The sequence below is a fragment of the Moschus berezovskii genome, chromosome Y (assembly GCF_049115385.1).
Source record: "Moschus berezovskii isolate FMDL1 chromosome Y, NW_MosBer_1.0, whole genome shotgun sequence".
Lineage (NCBI taxonomy): Eukaryota > Metazoa > Chordata > Mammalia > Artiodactyla > Moschidae > Moschus > Moschus berezovskii.
In genome coordinates, this window is record NC_142489.1 from 4374306 (window position 1) to 4380913 (window position 6608).

Here is a 6608-nt window from a genome sequence, read left to right on the forward strand (position 1 = left end):
ACATATAGGGAAAACAGATACATTCATGTTTCAAGTCATAAAAGAAACTGTTATCTGTCCACCTCTGAGGTTTAGCTCCAGCCGTTATGTACTGTATATAACTGAATAACAAGCTTCTCAGGAAATCCATTATGACCAGAAGTATTTCCTTCTTTTAATGGCATTCCTTAGTGTTTTACTCATACCATCTTCAAGGGCTTATAGAGACGTTCACGAAAGCAGAATGTATTCCATTGTAATGTGGGTTTGTCTCCTCTCCTTAATTTTTCCCCCCCTTGGAAGAATCAAACTGTTGAGAGGGCAAAACATTATTCTTTACCAGGGAGCAGATTTGGAGAAACCCCTGAAAAATCTGCCATGAGAGAAAGAGCCTAGGAATAGCCTGAGGAAGAATCTTGAGGCAAAGAAGAAACGTCAGTAAGACCAAAAAAAAAAAAAAAAAGACAGAAAGGAAGGAAGGAGAAAGGATAGAAGGGAGGTCAGAAGGAAAAAACCGAAAGAGAAAAAAGGAAGGAAAACAGATAAAATATTAGGTTGCATCAGCCGCGGCCCCCTTTAGAAAGTCAGTGAGTGTTTCTTCAAGCATCAGTCACGCCTTCATCAAAGCACACTTTGGCCAACTCTTGCACGACGTTTATGGATCGGTCAGTTAACAACACAGGGAAAGTGGACAAACAGGTTAGAGAAACGCGCCCGTTCCCGACGGTCCCCTGCTCTGCGCGAACGCTGACTTCCGATCATAAACAGGCCATTTGCTCCCGCGCTGTAGGGACACCCCAGATGCACAGCGTTTCCCTGGGAACAGGCGTTTTCTGAAGCGCTTAGGCGTTTCGTTTTTCAGCTGCTTCTAAAGAGCTGACGGTGCAAGCAGCTTTGCAAACACCGAGCCCAGGCGCCTCCTCTCCGCCTTGGAACCGACCGGCTTCTGCAGAACTTTTTCTCGGTTCTCCGGGCCCCTCACCCACGCGCTTGACCTCCACAAGGGCTCATGCCCAGGCCCTGTGTCCGCAGGCCCCCGGCGTCCCGAAGCCTCGCTCCCCGCGCTCGGTTTTCTACCCAGGGCCCCGGCCCCACTCTTAACCCCAATCCCGAGGCCTCGCGGGGAAGCCTCCCTGAGTCCGCAAGATCTCCGCGCACGCCCGGCGAGCCCCGGGACGCTGGACTCGGGGCGCGAGGCGGTCGGCGGGCGTCCCCCCGGCGGGGGAGAGTCTGGAGGGGCCGGGCGCGCGGCCTTGCGCCCCTGGCCGGCTTCCAGCGCGCGCTCCGGACGCCCCCGCGCAGGCTGCGCCGTGACTTCACCATCGAGCTTTCCCGGAGCGCGGCTCGGGTTACCCCGGGGGTCTCCGAGGCCGGAAGCTCGGACACCAAAGGGCGTCTCTCCCCCAAACGATGACTTCCCCAGCTTGCGCGCGGCTCAGAGACCCCTCCAACCCCCGTCCCCCGGCAGAGGAAGGGGGCTGCTTTGAGTCTCCCCACTTTGCAGGGCAAAAGAAGGAGGTGGGCGGGGGCTAGGGGTGGAGAGTCCTAGGGATCTGGAGAAGTTGGGGAGACGGCCCCGCAACTGTGACTTGCCCGTCGCCACCAATGCAGGAGGGCAACCGGTGACACTTGAGGGTCTTGTCGGGAGGGGGTGTCCCCAGGAAACCAGGGATGGAGGAGGGAGAAGCCACTTTGGAAACGGGCCCTTAGACCTACTCTGCGCTTCTTCCGGAATGATTTCCGTCAGCTTCTGTGCCGGATGGTGCTGTGCTGTGCTGAGTCGCTCAGTCGGGTCCGACTCTTGGCGACCCCACGGAATTCCATGGGATTTTCCAGGCCAGGGTACTGGAGTGGCTTGCCATTTCCTTCTCCAGGGGGATCTTCCCCACCCAGGGATCGAACCCAGGTGTCCCGCATGGCGGGCAGATTCTTTCGCCAGCTGAGCCACCAGGGAAGCCCGTTCTGGATGCTAGCTGGACGCTTAACGCAGCGCCAGGAAACATTTCCAGAAGTCTTCTTTGCTTTCGCCCCCTGCTCCCCGCAACGCAACACCGGTCCCCTTTCCAACTCTCTCCACCCCTTGCAAACAGAGCCGCCCCCCCACCCCCTGCCCAGCAACCGCCGGGGGCGCCCAGGCAGCCCTCGGTCCTCACCTGTCCGTCGGAAGCCGCGACCCACGGGAGCGGTGCGCCCAGAGCACCCACCGGGCCGGGGCGCGCGAGTCACCGCCGGGGGTCGGCCGGGGCCATGTTCTGCTGCCCGGGGGGCGAGGCGAGGCGGCTCGGCTTCCCAGCGCGGCGCCCTTTTATTCCCGTCGCCGAAAGCCTTCCCCAAGAGCACGCCTCGGCCCAGCCCCACCCTGCCCCACCCCGGGGAGACGGGGCGCGGGGGACCCTGGCCGCGCCGCCGCCGCGCTCTCAGCCCTCCTCTCGGCTCCGCATGGCGCCGCGGCCCGGGTGGGCACGCCTCGGCCACGCCGGCGGGGCGAACCGCTGCGGCCCCGCGCACACGCGGCCGGCTGGGGGACGCTGGAGGGGCTGGTGGGGGGGTCGCGGTGGGCTAAGTATCCGGACCCCCTCACCACCCCCCCCCCGAGAGGAACTCCGGGGGGTACCCGAGGGACGGAGAGAAACCCGGGAGCGCACAGCCCCTGAGGTCTGCGCCCGGAGCGCCCTTCCCAGCAAGAGTTGGAGGAAGACTGTGTCTTTCTTTTCGGGGGGTGGCGGCGGGGAGAGAAAAGGAATACGGCTTGCGCTCCCCCAGGCGGGCTGGAGTTTTCTCTGGCGGCGCCTCCGGACCCCGAGTGCAGCCTGCCGGCAGCCGGGGGCGCACGCCGGCATCTCCGGAGGAGCGGAAGGCGAGGCTGCAACCAGAGCCCCCGGCCACGCCCTCCCGCCTCTACTGCGGCTCCTGGCAGCCACCAACCCTCCTCCAGCCTGAATTCTCCTGCCGAAAAAAAAAAAAGGTGGAATGCTTTCTTTCTTTTGCCTCGTCCCCGTTTGGAAAGCCTGAAGGGGCTGGGCAGGGATGAGCGCTTTGGGGAGCCCCGAGGTACTGGCTGGGGCAAGTGTGATGGAGTGCTGGGGAAGTTGAGGCTGGAGAGGCCCGTGCTGTCCGTAACGCAGAAGGGGAAGTGGGGACAGAAGGACCTGTTTTGGTTTCCAGGAGGAAGGGCAACTGGGGAAAAAGCGCAAGGCGTCAAGGTGAGGGCTGTCTCCAGTGAGGCCACCTGGGCAGAGGTAAGACAGGGTAAGCGCAGTCACTGGGAACAGAGAAAAACAGGCTGAGCGCCTGAAGAACCGATGCCTTCCAACTGTGGTGCTGGAGAAGGCTCTCGAGAGTCCCTGGGGCTGCAAGGAGATCCAACCAGTCCATCCTAAAGGAGATCAGTCCTGGGTGTTCACTGGAAGGACTGAAGCTGAAACTCCAATCCTCTGGCCGTCTGATGCAAAGAGTCGATGTACTAGAAAAGACCCTGATGCTGGGAAAGATTGAGGGCAGGAGGAGAAGGGGACGACAGAGGATGAGATGGTTGGATGGCGTCACCGACTCGATGGACATGAGTTTGAGTAAACTCCGGGAGTTGGCAATGGACAGGGAGGCCTGGCGTACTGCAGTCCATGGGGTCGCAAAGAGTCGGACATGACTGAGCGACTGAACTGAACGGTCTGAATATTCCGTTGTATACATGTGCCACAGGTTTTAAACAGAAAGCAGTGGGCTCGGGCTCACAGAGCAGTGAAGAGCGCTGGGATCGGCAAAGGGGTGAGATGGTAACAAAGTCAAACCTTGTAGCTGAACTCACTTTTTTTCATCTGAGAAGGGAGGGTGTATAATCAGGCTATTTTTGCTGATTCATTTGTATTGAAGTGTAGTTGCTTTATTGGATTGCAGTAAAGCTGCTGATGGACAGGGAAGCCGGGCATGCTGCAGTCCATGGGGTCCCAAAGAGTCGCAAAGAGTTGGACACTAATGAACAAGTAACACACACACACACACACACACACACACACATTAGTTGCTTTTGGGCTTCCCGGGTGGCAGACTGCAGGTTCTTTTTGGACTCTTAAGGAGACTTAGTCCTGGGTTCGATCCCTGGAGCAGGAAGATTCCCCCAGAGAAGGGCATGGCAACCCACTCCAGTCTTCTTGCCTGAAGAATCCCCATGGACAGAGGAGCCTGGCGGGCTACAGTCCAGGGGGTCGCCAAGAGTCAGACACGACTGAAGCGATTTAGCACACATCACCACCTCTTTGTCCATGCCTCTGTTGATGGACATATGACTCAGCAGTCCCACTCCTGGGCATCCACCCAGGGGGAGGAAAAAAAAAAAAGAAACATAATTCACAAAGATACATGGACCCCGATGTTCACTGCAGCCCTGTTTACAATAGACAGGACGGGGAATCAGCGGTAAAGACCATGCGGTTGCAAAGACTCGGCCAGGACTGAGCGGTTTTCAGTTCCGCTGCTTAACAGGGGTTGCAAAAGTGAATCCTGCCTGCACGACCGCTCCATCAACAGACGGACAACTAACCCTCAATATTCTAGGGTGAGTGGAGACAAAAGGCGGTGAAAAAAAAAAATAAAGAAGTCTTTGCACAGGAAATGTGTCCTGGCCCAAGCCGGGGAATGCCAGCGGTGGACTGGTATCTGATGGGGAGGCAGCATCTTTATTTGAGCAGGAAGAGGCTCTGAGGAACGTGGCATGTGAAACCTGCCCCCCGGTCTTGTCTAGGGGGAAGCCTTCCATGACAATCCAAGCTCCTGGCTCTGAGAATGAGGGGTTATTTTTGTGTTTCTTCCTTCCTTCATACCACGATCGCTGGAAGTCTCCCGTTCCATGGCGTTCACTCAAATGTTTCCAGATTTTTCTCAACTGCGTATTTCAAAATAGAAAATAAGAAGGACCCATCAGAGGGAACTTCCCAGATCTCCCGAGCTCCGTTGAATTATTTCTGCCAAACAGGCTGGAGAAATTTCTGGTCAACCCAGAGGGTAGCCTCGCAGAGATGTGAACTCAGAGTGACCCATCTTCCTGGGGATTATGAGAAAAGGGATTTCTGGACAAAATGGAAACTATTTTGCCATAGGCGTCTGACTCTTTGCCACGCCATGGACTGTGGCCCGCCAGGCTCCTCTGTCCTTGGGGATTCTCCAGGCAAGAAGACTGGAGTGGGTTGCCGTGCCCTCCTCCGGGGGATCTCCCCGACCCAGGGATCGAAGCTGCATCTCCTGTGTCTGCATCACTGCAGGTGGATTTATCACCCGTTGAGCCATCGCGGAAGCTGGTGAACTGGGATGAGCAGTCTCACTTACGGATGAGTTTACAAAGCGTCGTCTAAGTCACTCGGAAAGCAGACAAGGCAGTGGACCGCCAGGCAGGGTCCTGAGATGCGTGTTCTAAACTCACCACCCACCTTCTCCCCTACGCGTCCTTCAAGAGCCTCTCAGACCCTAGCTGACTCTGTTTACTCAGCTCAACGTCCCGTATCCTCAAGTGACACACCTCAGGCTTCGATCTTATGTAACCCTCTTTCCGAGAGAGACCAAACATTTCCCAACGGTGAAGGAAGTAAAACAAAGAAAGCGGGGACGTGATCATATGTAAACTTCCACTCCGGGGCCAACACACCTATGAGACGCCTGCAGGATTATATATATATCACTCTACAGTGTATTTTGTGAAGGAATACAGATAACAATTTACATACTTTCCACATCTGGAAACAGTCCATGCCGGCTCAGTCGCTTCCCTGGTGTCCGACTCTTTGTGACCCCGTGGACTGCAGCCCACACCAGGCTCCTCTGTCTGTGGGATTCTCCAGGCAAGAAGACTGGAGTGGGTTGCCATTCCCTTCTCCAGGGGATCTTCCCCACCCAGCGATCAAACCTGGATGTCTTGCATTGGCAGGCAGATGCTTTACCACCAGCACCACCTGGGAAGCCCCTAGAAACAATAGTCTGTGTGTATACTTGGGGTATGTGTGTGCTAAGCTAATTGGAGAAGTACTACACTGCTGCCAACCTTGATAGGGGTAGGGGACCGGTACAGACCCAGAGGAAGTCAGATGACCTGGATCCTTCTGTAATGTTAGTGGTTAGGAGACCTATAGAGTTGTTGTTCAGCCACTCAGTTATATCCAATTCTTTGCGACCCCATGGACCGCAGCACACCAGGCCTGCCTGTCTAGCACCAACTCCTGGAGCTTACCCAAACTCATGTCCATTGAGTCAGTGATGCCATCCAAACGTCTCATCCTCTGTCATCCCCTTCTCCTCCTGCCTTCAATCTTTCCCAGCATGAACAGACAGCCCATGGGCTGAACTCAGGACGGCTGGCGTGCAGGAACCTTTGGAAGAACAGGTTAACTGTGCTTCAAGAGGAAATAAAATTCAATAGTGGGCAGTTTCCTACCTGCTTATATAGTTCCCATCTGATTTTATCACCTCATCAAGGGCTAAATTAATTCCATACCGTTCCTGCCAAGCTCCCAGCCAGACTACGAAACTTGCCCGCCTCCCATGATATGAGCTTGAGTGGCAGGCCAAAATTCGTGACATGCAGCCCTACACATCCATGTCTCCGTAACCTTCGTGGGTCACAGGTGTGCCCACCCCCAGGGGAC

General features: G+C 56.3%; 1 protein-coding gene across 1 annotated transcript in view; it reads right to left on the bottom strand.

Moving 5' to 3' along the window:
- Positions 1 to 2430, bottom strand: part of LOC148773010 (matrix-remodeling-associated protein 5-like) — a 28407-nt gene extending 25977 nt beyond the window's left edge. The window contains exon 1 of the mRNA XM_088834363.1: positions 2133 to 2430. The gene's annotated coding sequence lies outside the window, so the exon portion shown is untranslated. The remainder of the gene's footprint in view (positions 1 to 2132) is intronic.
- Between the last annotated feature and the right edge of the window lie 4178 nt (positions 2431 to 6608).